Below are 21,868 nucleotides of genomic sequence, written 5' to 3' on the forward strand. Positions count from 1 at the left end.
CGATCTCACGGCTCATGAGTTTGAGCCCCACATCGGGCTCTATGCTGACAGCTCAGCCTGTTCCGGATTCTGTGTCTCTCTCTCTCTCTGCCCCTCCCCTACTTGTGCTCTGTCTCTCAAAAATAAATAAGTGTAAAAAAGAATTTTTTTTAATATTAACAAATGACAGGAATAATACAGACCATACACCAAAGATCTGTGATCTATTCCAGCTTGGTTTTGCCTCCCATTAACTGGGTGAATATGCAACAGATCACCCAGCCTTTCTGGCCTCAGTTCGCTCATCTATACAATGGGATAATAACCATCCTGCACCATGAGGAGGAAATGGGGCAGTGTGCAAACTCTAAGAGAACAGCGCACTGTGCAAGGGTGAGCTTTGGTTACGGTGTGCCCAGCCCTAAGGAGGCCCATGTCTAAGGCACAAACTTAGCAGTGACATGGATGCACTTTGTCCTTTATCTCAAATCTAGGGGGGGAAATATACACCCAAGGAGACAGAGAGAGGCAGGAAGACAGCTCAATCTTTGACCCATGTCCCACCCTCTTGCCCAGACTGCTATTTCCTGCCCATTGTGCCAAATTCACTAGAAGGCAGCCAGCGAAGGTCAACGTGCATTATGTTTTGTGGTCACTCTATATGGTGGGATAAGAGTTGACCTTGGGTGGGGCAAACTCAGCCATTTTCTTGGGCCTGGAGGGGCTCTGGAGGAAGGGGCTGTGCTCTCCAGCCCCCACTGACCTCGGCCATGCGGCCATTCCCTCCCCTATGCCACATCGGGAGCTTTTCTGCTGGTGAGCAGGTGAGAAGAAAGGATGTGGAACCACCCGCAGGGGCTGGAGAAGATCTGAGACTCTTGGGCGAGCTTCACATGAAAAGCAGGTGGAAGGAAGGACACCAGCCCCTGGCCCTTCTACACCTTTCCCTTTAATCTTCTCACCTGCATAGATGCCCTGACCACTTCAGTCGGATGCAGCTGGAAACAAACACCTGCACAGAATGGGGACAGGGGAGAGGAACATGCAGGGTTCGTGCTGAAACCTCTACCCGACCCAGGCACTGAGAAGCAACACACACAGTCTTTCAAGGTCGACCCGTGCATAAAAATATTTGGAATTTTTCAGAAAAGTCTAGGCACAACGGGACTCGCCCTGGGGTCACACAGGTACGCCCTGGAGTTGAGGAAGAGAAAGCACTGAAAATCAGCAAGGCATGGGCTTTCCCGAAAGATATGGCAGATCCCACCCTGCCCCGATCTGGAGGCTTCAAGGGGGCCCCAGAGGAGGCGTCTCTGAATGCTGAGCTCCCAACAGACCCTGATGGTTCAATCCCGGCTCATCCCAAGTAGGGTCGGACTCGGACAGGACCGGCCCCCAAGGACACAGCTGATGATGTGTGCTGTAGTGAGGCCTTTCTGTGGCCCTGGGCTGGCTGTTATTCATGCACTGTGTGATGATTCTTTTCCTTCATGAAGATGTCTTGCTCCCATCAAAGCTAATGGGAGTCATGTGGCTGAACTGAAGGCATTTCATTCTCCAGATTTTCTAAAAATAAAATGTGGAAAAGGGAAACATATGTATTGTTTCTATTTGGGATTACAAAAACACAAACAAAAAGGAACCAGAGAGATTCACTGTCCAAGAGATGCAGTTCTTTCTTGATTACAATAGCGAAGGGGTTGTCATCAAATAGGTTTAGATGTGAAATAATCTGAAATCCTGCTCAATTTATTAGATGAGCACTGTGTAACGAATGCCCTTTTTATCCCTTGAAGACTACCTCCCATCTCATCTTGGATGCACTGAAAGGCCCTTCTTAGCTAGCAGACTACGGGATGGTCCTACACTACGGTTCGAAGTAAGATTGCCGTAAAGAAAATGACTAAAAAGGGAATTTTGCTTTCCTAATGGGTTTCATTATTCACTTGTAATTACTTACGGTTAAGGGTGAAAAAAAATACCTCTTGGATATAATAGAATCACACTTAAAAACACAAATATCCTTTTAAAGTTATAGGTTTAAGAAAAAAAAAAGGTGGTAATGCTCACAAAACAGCGACACTGAAAATGAACTTCCGGTCTGCCTTGTCTCACTAAGGGGAGTAGTATCTAAAATTGGCTACATTTGCTCAGGCTTCTGTTGGCACGAACATTTCTAGCTTTCCATCTAGGACCCCTTCTGTTTGTTTTGCTTTCCCCATCACTTGTTTGCAGGCATCTTGAAACATGGCCGCACCTCCACGCACAATTTGGTCCAGTGCTTGCAAACCCCAATGTCTGCCTGGCAATGAAGGTTTTCCCCAAGGGGTGGTGAACGGACAGCAGTTTGCTCACTGTCTCATGTATTTGAAAAGAATCAAGTGGGACCTGAGCCAGCCATCCTGCCGCTTAAGACAGTGAGTTATTTACTCCCAAATCTAGGCATTTCCTTCTTTCCTCCTCCCTCCCTCCCTCCCTTCCTTCTTTCTTCCTCCACAAGGAGTCCATCAGCGAGTCCTCTTAACTTTACCTAAAACACCTCGAACCATCCATTCTACTCCACCTCTGCTGGTGCCACTCACTCGTTGACCCTTGCTCTACGACTTTTCTGCTTTCACCTGAGATTCTGGGAAAATGTAAGTCACATCATGATGATCCTCCACTTAAATCTCTCCAATGGCTTTCCTCCCATCTAAAATAAACCACAAACTTCCTCCCAACATAATATGTCTTTGGCCTGCCTCCTTGAGCCCATATGGCTCTCTCCCACACCCTCGGCACCCCCACTGGCCTTGGCCTTGTCCCTCACCAGCTCCCCCACTGGCCTTGGTCTTGTCCCTCACCAGCTCCATTCTTTATCACATCAGGGGCTTTTCATCAGCTGTTCCTTCTGTCTTCTCCACCTTCACAAAGTAGGCTCCTTCTTATGCAGATCTTGGCTGAAATGTCACTGACTCAGAGATGCCTTCCATGACCACCCCACCTGAAGGAGCCAAAAGGCAGCCAACCCCATCACATCACCTGATTCCAGTGCTCTGCAAAAGCTCTTAGTGCCCTTTGAACTTTCTCATGTTGAACTATCTATTTGTCGTGCATCCCTAACCACTCAGTAGGGTGAGCCCCATGAAGGCAGGGGTGTTGCATCGCTTACTGCAATGCCGAACATACCTACATGGTACCTGGCACCCTCAATAAACCTTCATCAAGTGACTCACATCATGTAAGTGATGGCTCATGTCCACGAGGAGCCCAGTAAAATCCTGAAGACTCACTTGCCTACCAGATAATAGGAGATGATGGAAGAGATACAGAATCTTCACCCAAAAGTATCATCAGGGGAATTTTGACAGTTTCTTAGCGGGGGACATTAATTCAGTAACTTGATAGTATCTCGTACCCACTATGGTCTGGATTCCTATTATGAATAACAGATAGAACATGAACAGAGACATAGCTACTGGCCCCACAGCGTGGCCAAGTTGGGGTATTTGTGACAAAAGGATAAATGCCTTCAACCTGAGGACAGTTCATTCCATCCACACTCTCATGGCAACGAAAACATGTAATGCTAGAGGACCCTGGGTCCTCTCAATTTCAGTGACCTCAAGGAAAGGAAAACTTGTTTGGAGACTAAGCTGAATATGTGAATGACAGAGCCATTTCTGCACACTTACAACCTTTTTTTTTTTTTCTGGAATCGTTCGCTCTACTCAGAAGGGTGCGGAAGCCTTGTTTCACTGGACCACCCTATCGGCAGGTACCGCAAATCCGCACGGTTGAAAGGGAAGAACGGAGAACGTGGTGGGTCTGCCTCCCAGGCCAGTAGGACCTGGACATTAGCAAACATGCGAATGTCCAGATCTCACTGTCACCACGTCATCATGGCCAACAATTCCTGCCCCTCTCTACTCCACAATTTAAAAGATAAACTCAGTGGCAAACTTGACCGAATCCAACCTCACAGTCTCTCTCTGCACACGATCCTAGCGGAAGCACAGATGATAGAGAATTAGACCAAAGCCAAGTGGGTAGAAGAGTGGAGACAGAGAAGCAAAGAGCTCAATTACACTCTGACTGCAATCATGTACTTCCTCAATAGCGAGGAGTTGTCGCTATGGCTTTCCCCAGGATGTGAAATTACACATTTTCCATTTCTGACATGACCGCCAGTTTAGCCACGTGAGGGCCATTTTCAGGAAGGAAGCAGCAAATGGGCTTGACAGGCCACGTAGACCAGACAGCAAAGCCTGGTGTGTCCCCAGGGAGAACAAGATGGTGAGACTTTGTCTGAGATTAGCAGGGGGGAGGGCATCTCCTTGCAGGAAAAGGAGTTCCAATTTTAAGGGGAAGTTTCTCTTCTGGAACAGGAGTTAAGGAACAACTTTGGTTTGGGCGACCCCTTAATTTTAAGCTTCCTGCACCTGTTACATTAGGCACTCTTGCCGAATAACCTGTAGCAACACGCAACAGTCAGAAACTCACTGCATTTTTAAGTTACCGTCTGGAAGATTGTGCTAGCTGAAATGACACAGGACAAGACAGTTACGGTATGTGGATTATACCCCAGTGAAGCCGTTACTGAGTAACTCTTTTTTAAAAAGGCAGGACTGTTCACCATGCTGATAGGCACGTGGCTGGCGGGTTTCGAACAAGGTGGGGACGGCTGGGAGTTGCCCCATATTAAAGTAAGAGCATTTCATGCTTCGCGGGTGGGGCCCGAGCGAAGTAGGCTGTGGTACGCTTAGCATTCTGGTCTTTGCTAGTCTTTTGACTTGTAGTCTAATTTCTTTGGGTTGAAGAACTAATTCAACTCAGCTGCAGCGACTCGGCTTTTTGTGCTTTGAGTTTCGTGATGTAATTAACAATTCACATCCAATTACATCATGTTAAAAACCCCCTTCCAATCCTTTCTCTACTAATCCGGGACTCTGTGTCTGTGTATTGACTTGATCAAGGCTCAGGAGGAAAGCAGAAGGCTCATTTGCAAGCACAGAGCCGAGTCTGCGATGATCTTAAGTGATATTTTGGTCAAAGTTGTCTGAAAATACACGCGTGCTTTAAGTTTGTGAGTTGAGATCATCGGACGTATCTTTATAAGAAAATCCTTAGGAAACAGGCTATCTTCAGAATAAGGCTTTACATCAGCCGTATAACCACGGCTTCCATACCAACTGGATGCAGGTATTTGCCATGTCACTCTTTGTGGCCTTGGAGAGCTTCGCGGTGCCCCGGGAGTGAGGCCTGTGATTTCTGCCGTTGATTGCCCTCCATGCTGGGGCCTGGACTTCTTTTCCATTCCCATAGCCTGCTTGCAACCCATCAGGCCCCCAGGGATCCGAGTACATGTTCTATTTGTCATTATGCAAGGCCTGAATTGCTGTGTCTGCTGTATGCCGCTTTCCAGCCTCTGGGAGGTCCTTCCCCACCCCACCAATGCCAGGTTCCCCCGGAAACTCTGCTAGTCCTCTCGCCGGAAGCCAATCCCCCTTACTCCGCAGGCTCAGCACAGACTTTGACTCGTCTTGCATTTTTTGTACGTCTCTCTTTCCCACTAGCCCGTGAGTATCTTGAGGCAGAGAAAGTTCTCTCTCTCCCCGCCGTGTCACCGACAGCACCGAGCACAGTCATTCACCTGTACTCCGTTCTCAGCAAAACTTTAAAATGTGCTATTTCCGGTCTCTTCGTGCACGTGCCAGTTGTCTGAAAACCCTACCGGTATAGCCATTTCAATTCTCTAAAGACAAAGAAGTCAGAGTACAATAACGGGACCGTTAGAAGTTCAAAATGACTGAGGGGTCACAATATGCTGGCCCAAAGGGTACAGGCTAGCCATCGTGGTCTGCGTGATGTAAAAGACTTAGTACATTAAAGGCTCCTAAGGGGAAGCCCGGGTGGCTCAGTCAGTTGAGCGTCTGACTCTTGGTCCCACGGTCCTGGGATGGAGCCCTGGGTGGGGCTCTGTGCTGAGCCTGGAGCCTGCTTGGGATTCTCTCTCCCCGTCTTTCTCTCTGCCCCTCCTCTGCTTGCTCTCTCTCTCTCTCCCTCTCTTTCTCTCTGCCCCTCCTCTGCTTACACTCTCTCTCTCTTTCTCCTTCTTTCTCTCTGCCCCTCCTCTGCTTGCACTCCTCTCTCTCTCTCTCTCTCTCTCTCTTGAAACAAAAGAAAAAAGAAAAGAAATGAAAGACTCCTAGGAAACTCTAATGCTCAAGGAGCTGATGGGGAGACAGAATACAAGTCAGTTTCCAAAGCAGGAAATATACATGGCCAATAAATAATTCTACCTAACTTGAAATTAAACAATTTGAAATTAAACATGATTAAGATACTATCTTTCACCTATCAATTTAGCAAAGCATAGGGGCGCCTGGGTGGCTCAGTCGGTTGAGCATCCGACTTCAGCTCAAGTCATGATCTCACGGCTCGTGATCGAGCCCGCGTCGGGCTCTGTGCTGATGGCTCAGAGCCTGGAGCCTGCTTCAAATTCTATGTCTCTCTCTCTCTCTGCTCCTCCCTGGCTCATGCTCTGTCTCTCTCTCTCCTTCAAAAATAAATAAAAACATTTAAAAAAATTAGCAAAGCATAAAAATATATGCACTCAACTCTAGAGAGAATATAAGGAGGCTGGTTCTCCCACAATGCTAACAGCAGCACAATGCAACATTTTTGTGAAGTAATTGGTAATATGGACTCAAAAGTCTTAAAAATGTCCAACAATCCTCCTCCCAGGAATATAGTTAAAGAACACAAGCAGAAGTGTGGCCAAAGAGGCACACACACAGATGAACAGTAGGTATTAAGTATTATTTATAGAGGTGAAAAATTAAGAATCTGTGAAATGCCCAACATTACAAATATGGTTAAAAAATTTATGTCACTATATGATCTGAATATTAGACTAATATGTTCCCAGAGAATTTTTAATAACATGGAAAACAAGTCACTGTGATTCATAGCTTGAGAAAAACCATAACATTAGAAAAAGCCTAATAAGGTCATAAAAAAACTCAAACATGATGTAAGTCTACTTGTGTAAATGAAGAGGCCCATGATATGCATGCGTCAAAAATTAGTATTGTAATAATGACCGTTAAATTAGTCTATAAATTTAATTTTTAAAAATACCCCAAAATCCCAACATGTTTTTTTATGGATGCCCAACTTAAGAAAATTCTGAAAAAAAAATGAAGACGGTCCTTTTATTTCCACGACATGGTAAACTAGATACCCAAAACACCCTTATGCTAAAAAGCGACTAAAAACCTCAGAAATAGGGGTGTCTGAGTGGCTCACTCAGTTGATTTTGGCTCAGTGGTTCAGGTCATGATCCCAGCCAGGGTCATGCGATCAAGCCCTGTGTTGGGCTCCACACTGATCATGGAGCCTGCTTAAGATTCATTCATTCATTCTCTCTCTCTCTCTCTCTCTCTCTCTCTCTCTCTCTCTCCCCCCCTCTCTCCCCCTTTCCTTCTGCCCCTCCCCCACACTTGCATGCACACACACTCTCTCTCTAAAGCAACATACACCTTGGAAATAAACATAAACACATATTCTATACATATGGGTCAGCTTGCAGGTGAGTAAGAAAACCCTTCAGAGACAAAAAACAAAAAACAAAAAAAAAAAACAAAACTGGAGACCAATCCACCTTCTATAAGGCCAACTGCTGGTCTCTGGTCATCTAGATCTTTGGATTTAAGGGCAAACAGAGGGGAGCAGACAGACCCTGGCAGCTGGGAATGTGGGAAGTCAGGCTGGAAACCCCTGCGTGATCCCCTCTCGGGCTGAAATCCACCCAGCCTGCTCGGTGCAAAGAGCCGCAAGTTAGAATCTTAGCATAATGTGAGCCCATGTGATAGAAGCAGGAATATCTCTGGAGGCACTTCTGTCCAACTCAGGACTTGGAATGTCCCCAATGCACATGTGCTCAGAATCAGAGTAACCCCATAGGAACCATATGTGGTAACTATGGTTACCATAGTAGCCGTACATGAACCAAAAATCACAACATATGCAAGAAACCACCACCATTAGCGGAAGTCAGCGGATAAGCCAGGCTAGAATCTGACTCACATATACCTCAGATATTAGAAATATCAGACACAGAATATAAAAAAGAAACTGAAATGTCTGAGGGAATAAAAGAATTAGTGAAAATTATCAGCAGGGAATATATAAGAGTCTATAAAACTGACCAGAGTGATTAAAAACAAACAAAAAACAAACAAAAAAACACTAAAAAGCACTCCCCACAATGAAAAACGCATTAATTGAAATTTAAGACTCAGACGAATTTAGATAGCGCTAAAAACAGAACAAGTAAAGTGGAATACAAGCCTAAAAAAAGTTTAATGACTGCATCACAGAGTCAAATAAACGGCAATGGTGAAAAGTAGGCTAGGCGGAAAGAGGATGGGATGAGACAATATAAAATCCATTTGATCAGAACTGAAAGATGTTAATAGGGGAAATGAAAGACAAGAAATAAAGAAATGGCTGAACAAATAAATAGAACAAATAAAAAGAATCGTCAGATTCATGAAGCACAACAAATCATGAAAATAACAAAACGGAAATCCACATCTAATAACATCATGGTAAAGCATAATCCCAAAGACAAACAGAAGATCCTAAAAACAGCTCAAAAAAAGGACACAGAGGTCAGCTATTCGACTTCCAGCTGCCTTCTCCAACTGGAAGCCCAAAGCTCTGGGATAACATATTCAAAGGGCGGAGAGAAAGTAATCATAAACATAGAAGCCTGTACCTTGCAAAGTCTTCTTTCAAGAATATAACAAAATAAAGATGTTTTTAGAATTCCCACCTTCCCTGCCCACAAACAGATTTGCAGTTTACCACCATAAGTCCCTCCAGTTTGATGTGCCCCCCAAAAGGACATCTAAACACATATTTTAGGAAGACGGAAATTGATATCAGCAGCAAAGACCTGACATACATAAAGGAAAGGGGAGCCCAGGAAGCGGTAAACATGAGATAAATTAAACACTGACTGTTTAAAAGTAACATTTGATTGCAGGAGTCACAAAAGAAGACAGAACTATAACATATAATAGAACTAAGACATAATAACCGATCTGAGAGGGTGATGGGAGGTAAGATTCTAAGTTGTTTCAGAGAGGATTAAAAACATTAACTTTCAGCTCTATTAAGTTCATGTTACAATCTCCAGCAGGTCAAAGAAAGAATAAAAATAAAAAGTACAACTTCCAAACAGCAGAGAAAAAAAAATAGAATCGGAAGTAATTAATTCATTGCAAGGCTACGAAAGAGATAAGAAGAAAGGGCAGGACAAAGAGAAAGCCTAAACAACATGACAGAAATAAATGCACAGACACCAGTAATCAACATAAGTGTAAATGGAGCGCCTGGGTGGCTCAGTCGGTTAAGCATCGAACTCTTGTTTTGGCTCAGGTCATGATCTCACGGTTCGTGGGTTTAAGCCCCGCCTCAGGCTCTGTGCTGACAGTGCGGAGCCTGCTTGGGATTCTCTCTCTCTCTCCCCCTCTCTCTCTCTCTCCCCCTCCCCTGCTCATATGTGCACTTGCTCTCTCTCTCTCTCTCAAAATAAATATTTAAAAAATAAGTGTAAATGGTCCAAATTTTCTAGTTAAAATAAGTAAGAATAGCTAATAACATTTTGCCAAAAAAAAAAAAAAAAAGGAGTAGGGATTGTACTCTTGCCCTATCAGATATTGAATATCATGAAGATACATGAAACAAAGTGATATTGGTAGAGTGTATGCAGAAAATATTTTGAACTGAAGTACAGTAAAAAATGTGTATCAGGATTAGAAGGCAATTCATATCTTGAAATAATTATATGAAAATATTTGATATGAGAATTTGATCTAAGCCTCCCCCTTAGGCTAAAAAAGGAAAAAGGAGAAGGAGCAAATTCAGGACAGAGTAAAAAGACACATGGAAATAATAAAGCTAAAAGCAGAAATCAGTGTAACAGAAAATTCACAAACAATAAAAAAATATCAATGGAACAAAACCTAGATCCTCGGAAAAATGGCAATAAAATGGATAAACCTCTAGAGCTAGATTGATAAGGAAAAACAAGACACAAATTATGGATATCAGAAATAAGTAAGGAAACATCATTACAGATCCTATGGCAGTAACAAAATATTATGAACTTTATGGCAATAATTTCAAAAACTCTGATGAAATTGCAAACTTCTTCAAGGATACAAATTACCAAATAGACTCCAGAAGTAGTAGAAACACTGACTAGTCATATAATGATTAAAGAAATTGAATTTTTTTTTTTAATTTTAACGTTTATTTATTTTTGAGACAGAGAGAGACGGAGCATGAACAGGGGAGGGGCAGAGAGAGAGGGAGACACAGAATCTGAAACAGGCTCCAGGCTCTGAGCTGTCAGCACAGAGCCCGACGCGGGGCTCGAACTCACGGGCCGTGAGATCATGACCTGAGCCGAAGTCAGATGCTTAACCGACCGAGCCACCCAGGCGCCCCAAGAAATTGAATTTGTAATTAAAGCTGTCCCACAAAGAAAACTTCAGGCCAAGATGACCTCACTAGTGATTTCTACCAAACATTTAAACGAACAAATAGTATCAGCCCTCCAAGTCTCTTCCAGAAATAAAGAGAATAGTTTCCAGTTCTTTGTACAAAGCTAGTATTTTCCTGATACCAAAAGCAAAACATTTCTTTTTTTAAAAAGTTTATTTATTGGGGTGCCTGGGTGGCTCAGTCAGTTAAGTGTCCAACTTCAGCTCAGGTCACGATCTCACAGTTTGTGAGTTCGAGCCCCACGTCAGGCTCTGTGCTGACAGAGCCTGGAGTCTGCTTCGGATTCTGTGTCTTCTCCTGTCTCCGCCCTTCCCATGCTCATGCTCATGCTCATGCTCTCTCTGTCTCTCTGTCTCTCAATAATAAATAAACATTAAAAAAAAAAAGTTGATTTATTTATGGTGGGGGGAGGGGCAGAGAGGGAGAAAGAGAAAATCCCAAGCAGGCTCTGTGCTGACAGCGGACTTGGACATTTAACCAACTGAGCCACCGAGGCACCCCCCCCCCAAAACCAAACCATTTCAAAAAAGAAAAGGACATATCACTGTTCCTTAAGAACATAAATGAAAAAAAAAATCCTAAAAACATTAGCAGATAGAATCTAGCAATAATATATTTATGATATATATTTATGATAAACATCGTAAATATATATTTATATTTAAAAGTATAGGGGTATCTGGGTGGCTCAGTTGGTTGAGGATCTGACTTCGGCTCAGGTCATGATCTCACGGTTCGTGAGTTCGAGCCCCGCAGCAGGCTCTGTGCGGACAGCTCGGAGGCTGGAGCCTGCTTCGGATTCTGTGTCTCCCCCTCTCTCTGTCCCTCCCCCGCTCACCCTCTAGCTCTCTCTCTAAAAAATAAATCAACATTAAAAAAAGTAAAATAAAAGTATAATGCATCATGACTAAGTAGAGTTTAACCTGGAAATAGTTAATTGATCGTGAAAATTAATGTAATTCCCCATATTACAAAATAAAGGAGAAAAACCCTATTATGATCCCAATAGGTACATACAAAGTATGTCAGTATTGAACAATAATAAAAAATTGTATCAACTTAGGAATGGCAATGATGAAACAACCCATAAAAAATGGGCAAAGGAAGAGACATTTCTCCAAAGAAGACATACAGATGGCCAACAGGTGTATGAAAAGATGCTCTACATCACTAGGGAAACATTAAGAAGACGCACATCAAAACCAGAATGAGATACCGCTGCATGCCCACCAGGATGGCTATTACCAAAAAAATCAGAAAATGACAAATATGGACAAGGATACAGGCAAAGTAGAGGCCTTGTGCTTTGCTAGTAGAAATGCCAAACAGTACGGCTGCTGTGGAAAATGGATGGTGGTTTCTTAGAAACCAGCATTCTACTTCTCGGTAAACACCCCAAAGAATTAAAGGCAAGAGACTCGAAGGATGGTTTGTACACCCATGTTCACAGCAGCATAATTAACAATAGTCCAAAGGTGGTGCCCATCGACAAGGTGAATCGGTACACAAACTGGTCCATCCATACAATGGACTCTTATTCGGCCTTAACAAGGAAGGAAGTTCTGACACAGGCTGCAATATAGGTGAACCTTGAAGACATTATACTATGGGATAGAAGCCAGCCACAAAAGAACAATCACCGTACAATTCCACTTACACGAGGTGCCCAGAGTGGTCGAATTCCTACAGAAAGTAGGATGCTAGTTTCCAGAGACTGGGGGAGAGGGAATGAAGAATTAGTGTTTTACCGGGCAGAGTTTCAGTTTTGCAAGATGAGGAAATCTTTGTGGATACACAGTAGTGATGGGTGCAAAACAATGTGAATGTTCTTAATGCCACAGAATTGTACACACAAAAATGGTAAAGGCAGTAAATTTTATGTTATATATGTTTTAGCAGAATAAAAAAAATAAGGGAAAAATATGAATAGAATGAATCTTTCTCAACCTGGTAGAGAGAAACTACCTACCTACCTACCTTCCTATCCATCTACATTTTTAAAACCCTACAGCTAACAAGGGAATGATAGAAGTCAAGGATACTCACCCTCATTACTGCTATGCCACATTTTAATGTTAAGTCTTATCTCATGCAATAAGGCAAAAAAAAAAAGGAAAGGCATCAAGATGGGGACAAAAGTAAAATTTTAATCATACATAATACTATTGTGTACACAGAAGATCCTAGGAAATCTACGAAAAGCACTTCTAATTATTAAGTGCCTCTAACAACATTGCAGGATTCGAAGTCACTATACAGAGATCAATTATATGCCTATGTGTAAGCAAGAAAGAAAAAAGGAAATGAAATGTTTAAAAGTCACGATCATCCATCTAAAGTAGCATTCAGCCTGTGAAATAAGGAGGGATGCATTTAACAAAATACAGGAAAGATCTTTTTGTGAAACGTACAAAACATCATGGAGAGAAATTCAAGATAGATGTCGTGATGTGGAAGAATTTTAAAAGCATTAGTCTAAGGGGAAGAAACCTTCCACAGAGAAAGCCTAATCTGCTTCAATTATATAGAGTCTAGAACAGGGACAGAAGGAAGGTGGGAGGTTTTCTGGTCCCAGGGGCAAGGGGAAGACTGGAAAGAAGCCAAATATTCTTCTGAGGTGAAATATTCTGTATCCCGCTGCGGTGTGGGTTACGCGGGCACATACATTAAACGCGTGCACTTTAAGGTAAGGAAGTCAAACCTCCATATAGCTGATTAAAAGCAAACAACAGAGTGTGGGATCAGACTGAGAGGGCTTTCTTAAAATACAAAATGAAAACTGGAAACAGTATGACGGCAGCCAGAGCCTCTCCACACTTGACCCCTGCAATAATGAGATATCTCGCATGCCAACGGGACTTTACACTTCGGACTATCTGAAAGATCCCCCATCTTTCAAATCCCTAGGTGGTAAGAGAGCAGCTTCTGTGAATCACATACTATCCAAACAGCATGGAAATTTCTACAAGGAAACTGCAGGAGTCAGGGAAATCCTCGTATAAACACAAATTCGATTATAGGATTGGCATTTCCAGCCAGTAGAGGAATGGATTATGTCATCAATAGTCCATAGACAACTGGCAACCGATTTAGGGAAAATAGATCCCAAGCTTATACCATCCGAGGAAACGCATCCACAGGGATTACAGACTTAAAGAAAGGAGCAGGAGAAGAGTGTAAGGTAAAGGAGGCTTTCGAAGCCTGTCGGTGACACAAAGGGAAAGGGCTTAGGAAGATAATAAAAACGAGTGAATGTCAAAAATTACCATAAACAGACATGATGGTCACAGGCAATGTGGTATCCTGGATGGAATCCTGGAACAGAAAAAGGGCATGAGTGGAAAAACTGGTGAAACCAGAATAAAGTCTGGAGTTCAGTTACCAGCCCTGGACCAATATCGATTTCACAGTTCAGGTCAGTGATTCTCCACTGGGGGTGACTTTGCTCCCCCAGGAACACGTGGCAACATCCGGAGACATTTTTGGTGGTACAGCTAGGGAGACAGGGGGAGGCCAGGGATGCTGCTCAAATCCTGTAACGTACAGGACGCCCCACAACCAGGAATCTCCCAGCCCCAGTGCCAACAGTGCCCAGGTTGAGAAACTCTGTCTTAGAGAAAGGTGCTGTGATTACGTGAGGTGGTAACATAAGGAGAAGCTATGTATATGGGATATACAGGAACTCTCTTTACTACCTTTGAAACTCTTCTGTTAATTTAAACCATTTCAAGATTCAGAGTTTAAAAAGTTATGATAAATAGCATTAAAAATACAAGAGGATGTTTTAACATAAGTAAAAATTCAAAAGAGAAAAGACCAAAGTGGCCAAAGAAAATACATAGGTAATTCACAAAAGAATAGAGGTATATCACATGGCAAAATTTCACCACCAAAAAATATGCATTAATAGGGGGCACGTGGGTGGCCCAGTCGGCTAAGTGTCCAACTTTGGCTCAGGTCATGATCTCACAGTTGATGGGTTCGAGCCCCACATTGGGCTCTGTGCTGACAGCTCAGAGTCTGGAGCCTGCTTCCAATTCTGTGTCTTCCTCTCTCTCTGCCCCTCCCCTGAGCTCGCTCTCTCTCTCTTTCTCTCTCTCAAGAAATGAATAAACACTAAAAAACTTTTTAATATGCATTAATATGTTGTAAATATCATTTTCCATTTATCAAAATGGCAGGGAAATTTTTGTAACGCCAATACGGAATGCCTGTGTGTGTTCGGGAAGCTGGTATTCATGTATTGATACTATAACTTCGCATAACTGTTGCATTGGAGCTCTTGGAAATCTACACTTAAAAGCTTTAAAATTGTGCCTATCCTTTGACCCAGAAATTCTTAGGAAACTGGGTTAAGGAAATCATACGAAATGCCCACATCGATTTCTATACAGGGACTCTTACCGACACATTGTTACAAAAATGTAAAAATGTTAATAATCTATTTAACAAGAAGGCTTAAGAGAAAAAAAAAAAAAAACAGGCAAATCCAGGCAATGAAAGCCTGGGCAGCCATCACGTGATTAACCGGGATACTGTAGCACATGACAAGGAACTTCACAGTCTAATGCTGAGAACGAGAAGTCTCCTAGAATGATGATTTACAGGGTTCCCCTTTTCTGCTAAAAGGGCCACCTGTGGGTAGTAGGGTTATGGTTGCTCTTTATTTTTCCTCTTTCTGCTCGTCTACATTTTAACTTTCACAATGTGCATTTTTTTTTTAACAGGAGGGAAAGAAAACATTACACAAGCAGAAGAATTGAAGGAGAAACGTTACATTTACAGCCTTTTCTAAGCATGTACGTGGGAAACGTAGGCAGACCTGGGGAGGAGTCACAGGGCTCCCAGTAGTGCCCACAGCCAAGGAGGGCTTGGGGCTCAGATAATGCCAAGGGGCTTCGTCACAGTGATTATATCAACACACATTCTCCCTGACGTCTGGGTAAGCCACACCTCCCAAACGTACAAACCTGGGACCGTCCAGGCGTTCTAAGGACCACCTCTCCCCAACTCTGCTGGCTGGGGTCTGACACACTGTGGCCTTCCGCGCACACGTGTGTCGACGGGGATTCGGGACAGGATCCCTCTGGAATCCAGCGACAGTTTTCCCCATCTACAAGACCACCCAATCAAAATCACCTCCACGCAGTCCACGTTGATGCAAAAATGGATAAGCCTCTGTCTTCATAAAATACCTCAGTCTTTCATTTGCTGCGTATACACCCATCTTGTGAAGCAAGCCCGGGTCTTCCGTCTAATATCCCACCCAGGGAGGGAGCAGATTTTAAGTAAAACTATTATTTTAAGTAAAAATGGTTCCCCTCATTTCAGCCAATTTAGATATCTGTCCGTGGGAAAGATAGGACAAGAAGCCAGAACACCAAATGCTTCCATAAGGTTCTGTGTACTTAGGAGCGATGGGCCTCGAAGTTATCAGGATTTTCTGGTACTGTGGGAGGAGAAACATCAGGGCCTACGTGGACCAAAGGCCCAGAGAGGTAAGAGTTGCTCAGAAGACAGACAGCCCTGGGAACAGGGAAAATGGGGGTGTTATTCTTTGTGGGGCCCACATAAATGGCATTGTCTGATATGAATGATCCACCCCCCTTAACGGGGGCTCATGACCCAACACACGAAATTCATAATGAGGACAAAGGCAGCTGTACCGAAGAATCAAAATGATGCAGTCCTTGCATCCAAACGTTTCAACTCAGAAAACCTAGATTTTTGTAACTTCTGATTCTACAGACAACTGTCACCTAATGGGCCAATTTATACACTCCTCGCCCAGGAGTTTTACTGAGTTTTACCGTTCCTACAGGGCATCTATCCCAAGAATGGGAGTGGGCAAGGGCAGGCATTTGGGGGGGCAGCTTCTAATTGTACTTGTTCTGTAAAAGAGAATACTTGTTCTGGGCACCTGCCCTTCAGACAGGTGAATCTCTGCCTTGAAGAGTTTGGCCAGTACCCCCTAAAGAGCAGAGGGTCAAGATGCACAGTCGAAGGGACATGCTGTCCTCTAGACAGAACTGTCCCTGAAAGGTAGCAGCATAGGCCACCCCCAAAGATGCTACTTTGCATTAGAATTATTTTGAGCTGAAAGCCACTGAGAAAAAAGCAGAGAGAAGCAAAGCTGTCTGCCTTCTCCCTACTTGCCCAAAAGCAGGACATGTATTTACAAAGATCTCCCTCCTCCCCTCTCCACCAGGAAGGACAGAACTTAATCACCAGAGATAAGTGTAGACCGATCAGCCTGGAGACAGCACCAGGTGAACGGACATAACAGACGTCGGCCTTTATCTCTATCTGCGACTGGTTTCCCCTCATGTATCCACCTTCCTGCTTTGCCGACCTTGGAAGCCTGAAATTGCTTTCTTTTGTCCTGTCATTTCTTCACAGAGTCATCGTTCTTGGTGAAGATCTGTACAAGGTGGGATTCTAAGCCACCGTCCAGAGTCAGATTTCCCTGCGGACTTCCTGACAACCATTTTCCCATGGACACGTGTTAATAAACTGATTTGCTTTTTTCTTGCTAGTCTGCCTTTTTGTTATAGGGGCCCCAGAGAGCACTTAGGAGGGGGGAAGGAAAATTATTTTCCCTCCCCTACATCCTCCAGCAAAGGGCTCTTAACCAGGGAGACACCGGATTCCAGCACGGAATCCAGGGTGGGCATTTTGGAAAAGTATCCCTGGTGTGTGTGATGCCCTCCCCTGGCTAAGAACACAATTTTCACACTCCAATGGCAGCCCCTAAGCCACGTACGATCACCGGAATGCCCCCACCCCATGTGAACTGTGTGCTTCATCCAGAGTAATGCCCTCACGGGGCTGTGACCTGACCTAGGAAGTAAATGAGCCCGTGTCACAACGTGGGAACAATTTCTGCACGACTAGGGCAACGTGGCTTAAGATGGCTTTCCACGCTGGCCCTACCACCTTCATTCATCTCTCCTTTTCCCAAACTTAGTCCGTAACACTGAAAATAAAGTTACAGTTTTTAGAAAGATCTGAGCTTCTGTGTTCAGACAATGGGGAAAATAGCAAACCTCATCCAGCCAAAGGAGTTAAACATGCCCCCCTATTTCTCATATTCCTTCTTCCCCTTTTCTCCGGGTCGTCTGTACCTGGACCATTTTTCCCTACAGAACTCACTGCTGTGACCATTTCTTTTTGCGAGATCACGTCTACGTGGATTTCCTACAGACAGCTCAGGGGGGCGCCGAGGACGACAGATCGTAACAAAATGGACTGAGACCCCCCTGCACCCACACAACGCTCAGTGTCCTCGGGACACGAGGCCAGCACCTAGCAGAGCCGGGACTGAAACCCAGATAGGTCTCACCCCCAAACCCACGGTCTTCTGCTAGGTCTCCCTGACGATCACCGTTTCTCATGCAGGCGCAGACGGTGGCTTTGCAGCCTTATAATTTTAACAGATCGGACCATAATCCCCTCATCGCGCCACCGCCCTTAATCCATGTCTCTTAATTGATCCCTGGCCAACCTGAGCAGACGGCCCCTGAGAAGGACCGTTTCCTAAACAACACGGGGATGGGGACACAACCCACTCCTACCACTGAGAGAGTTACTCAGAAAAAAAAAAAGCCCTTTTTCCATAAAGACAGCTGGGGTTGCTGACATGAACCGCTTTTAGAGATCGTGTACACTCGGGGGGATGATCTGAACATCGTATTCCAAGATTATGGGGAAAATGATAAAATCTCGTCAAGACTTAACCAAGAACTAAATGAACAGACACACACACACACACACACACACACACACAAAACAAAAACCCTTGAAAATGTTTTTGCAACACTGTCCATATGTTTTCTCTTTTAACATTAAATTTGGCCATCTGAAGGATAATAAAGTTGTTCCATGACAATACTTACTGAGTTCTTGGAGGGAAACAATAGCTGGAAACTTTTTCCCCCTAAATTCTGAAACTCAGTGGGAATGCTATAGCTTTCACTTTACTTTTTCACAACCTACCTCTGGACAGCGAATCTCACATGGCTCCCCACCCTTTCCTGGCCAGAGAGGTTTCTGACAGGACCACAGGGAGAGGTGGTTTGTGGAAAGACAAGACAGCTGGCTCCTAAGTGACCCTGACATCAGCAAGGCTTTGTTGGGTCATCCGACAAAGGACCTAGCACACAGGTCCTGAGCCAGGGCTCTGTACTCTGTGGCTCTCTGCCGGTCGTGGAGAGGTCAATGCCAAGACTCAGGCTTGGATCCTGACCTCAAGGATCATACAATCTAGAGGAAGAAAAGGGTCCTCACAATGTAGCAAATGCATCACCTGAGAACGACCTAAAAGTCCTGGGAGCTGAGACTTGAGAGAATGAGGCCGGAAGATGCACGGAGACCGTGGCATGGCCTCGTGAGCAGGGAGGGTTGCTGAGAAGGGTGGTCCACAATCACAGTGGGCTGTAGCGAGGTTTGGGCATGGTCTGGGCCAACGGTTCTCAACCAAGGGTGATTCTGTCGTGCGCCGCCCCCCACTCCCGCCACCAGGCAACGTCTGGAGATATTTGTTTGGTCACAATCAAATTGTTGTTCGCTGCTGAACACCACACAATGCACAGACAGCCCCCACAACAGAGAATGATCCGGCCCCAAACGTCTGGCTGCTGAGGCCTACCGAAGGCAACAGGGGGAGGGGCACTGAGACAGCTCCAGCCGAGGTCAAGGTGAGAATCAAGAACAATGAACACCTACCAGCAATCACAGAAATACGAGCTCAGACCACGAGGCTGGTTTTTTTTCATCTTGGAATTTGCAGAACTCAGCAGATGGACACCTCATCTTGGCCAGGCGCCTACAGCAAAGGCCTCTGCGACGTTGAGGAAAGAAGTTTTCACCTCGGCCTCTCCCGGAGTCTAATTTGGTGCCGTGCCTCAAGAACCTCACAAGGATTGATCGTCTCTGACCCAGACGTTCCAGTTAAGGGATTTTTTTCCAAAAGACAATAATACAGCAAAGCCTATACACCAAGTGCTCACATTAATATTATTCCAAAAAGTGAAAACGGAGTACCAACTTGAAGGGCCAAGAATGAAGAAATAAATAAAACTACGATATGGCCGTAAGACACACCCTTTCAGTCAATAAAATTTCCTTTGTAAAGTACTGTTAATATCAGGAAATATTTATGATATAGTTCTAAGTGGCAGAGACCCAGAGGGAAATTACATCTATAGCAGAATCTCAACTATTTCAAAGAAAAAATAAGTATGCATAAAAAACAATGGAACAAATACACCAAAGTATCAGCCATGATTATTAAGCTTTTTATTCTGCTTTTTGTTATTCTCAGTTCCCTATAATGTATTCGTCTCATGGTCAGAAAAATAAATCTGGATATAGAAATTCATGGAGGCAGCATGGCTCAGTCGGATGGGTATCTGAGTTTGGCTCAGGTCCTGATCCCGTGGTCTTTGAGTTCAGGCCCCGCGTCAAGCTCTGTGCTGACAGCTCGGAGCCTGGAGCCTGCTTCGGATTCTGTGTCTCCCTCTCTCTCTGCCCCTTCCCTGCTCGTGCTCTGTTTCTCTCTCTCAAAAGTAAACATTAAAAAAAAATTTTTTAACGGGCCAAGACCTTAACAGACATCTCACCAAAGGAGATACACAGACGGCAAATAAGCATACGAAAGGGGCTCCATATCCTTCGTCATCAGGAAAGTGCAAATTAAAACCACAACGACCTACTACTAAACACACCTACCAGAATGGCCAAAATCCAGAACACGGACAACACCAAATGCTGGTCAGCCCGGGGAGCCACAGAAACTCTCGGTCGTGGCTGGTGGGACCGCGACATAGCACAGCTACTTTGGAAGACGTTTCGGCAGCTTTGTACAAAACGAAACATACTCTGGGAAGGCTTCTTGTAAAGGCAAACAAACCAACAAAAACTAAACATACTCTTGTCATGGGATCCAGCAATCACTGCCCTCTGGTATTTATCCAGCTGGGTGGACAGCTGAAAACTCCTGTCTACCCAGAAACCTGTGCCCAGATGTTTATAGGAGCTCTGTTCACAACTGCCAAAACTTCGAAGCCTCCAAGATGTCCTTCAGTAGGTGGTAGGTAAACTGTGGCCCATCCACACGATGGATTCTGATTCAGTGCTCTAAAGAAACGCGCCATTAAGCTGTGAAAAGACACAGAGGAATCTTAAATGTGTATTACTAAATGAAAGAAGCCAATTTGAAAAGACTACATACTATGTGATTCCATCTATAGAACATTCTAGAAATGGCAAAACCGTGGAGACAGTAAAATCAACGGTTGCCAAGGGTTAGGGGGAGGGAAGATGTACGGGTAGAGCACAGAGGATTTTTAGGGCAGCGAGACCATTCTCTAGGATACTATAATGGTGGATACATGCCATTATACGTTCGTTGCAACCCATAGAACATACAGCCCCAAGAATAAACCCTAGAAGAAAGCCTTTGTGTGATTATATCAATGTAAGTTCGTCGTGTGACAAATGTACCACTCAGGTGGGGATGTTGATAGCAGGTGAGGCTGGGCATAGGTGGGATGCAGGATATGTGGGAAATCTCTATACTTTCCTCTCAAATTTGCTCTGAGCCTAAAACTGCTTTAAAAAATAGTCTCTATAGGGGCACCTGGGTGGCTCAACTGGTTAAGCGTCTGACTCTTGGTTTCGGCTCAGGTCATGATCTCACGATTCTGTGAGTTTGAGCCCTGAATCGGGCTCTGCGCTGACAGTGCGGAGCCTGCTTGAGATTCTCTCTCTTCCCCCTCTCTGTCCCTCTCCCACTCCCACTGTCTCTCTCTCTCTCTCTCTCTCTCAAAATAAGTAAATAAATAAAAGCAACAGTCTATATTAAAAAAAGAAAACAACAATATCATCTCTAGATGCTCAAGCCAGAAATCTGGACGTCCACCTTGCCACCTCTCTGGCTCCCTCCTCCTGAGCTCACCAGTACTCAAGGCTTGTGAGCTCCGCCGCCAGACTTCTCCCACCTCCCCAGCCTCCACGATGGCTCTCACCTACTCCCCAGCGATGGTCTCACCTGCTTCCACCTCTCAGCCTCTGAGAAGCAAGACAATCTTCCGAAAGCGTACGTCACATCATCGCTTCTCGCTGCACTTAGGATAAAATTGTAAATCCTTATTCTGGTCTCTAAGCCCCTCACCCTGACCGTGACTCTGGCTCCAGCTCACGTCTCCAGCCTCACGTGGCACCACTTGGTATGTTGCAGGGGCACCAGCCTTCTCAGCAGCTCACCATTCAAAGCTTTGGCACACGTTGGTCCCTCGACTCAGGCTTCAAGAATCGACTTAAAAGCCTC

The 21,868-nt window shown here is 44.5% G+C and overlaps 1 protein-coding gene and 1 long non-coding RNA gene across 8 annotated transcripts in view; both read right to left on the minus strand.

The window, feature by feature from the left end:
• The window catches only part of CD2H10orf90 (chromosome D2 C10orf90 homolog), a 264,239-nt gene that overhangs the window by 35,984 nt on the left and 206,387 nt on the right, over positions 1–21,868 (minus strand). The window lies entirely within an intron of this gene.
• On the minus strand, positions 1,080–18,573 carry LOC122231739. Its single transcript, XR_006208981.1, has 3 exons — positions 18,535–18,573; positions 13,806–13,854; positions 1,080–1,545 (listed from the first exon to the last, which is right to left on the minus strand). It is a non-coding gene; the product is annotated as an uncharacterized LOC122231739 (long non-coding RNA).

Source organism: Panthera tigris, chromosome D2 (assembly GCF_018350195.1).
Source record: "Panthera tigris isolate Pti1 chromosome D2, P.tigris_Pti1_mat1.1, whole genome shotgun sequence".
Taxonomy (NCBI): domain Eukaryota; kingdom Metazoa; phylum Chordata; class Mammalia; order Carnivora; family Felidae; genus Panthera; species Panthera tigris.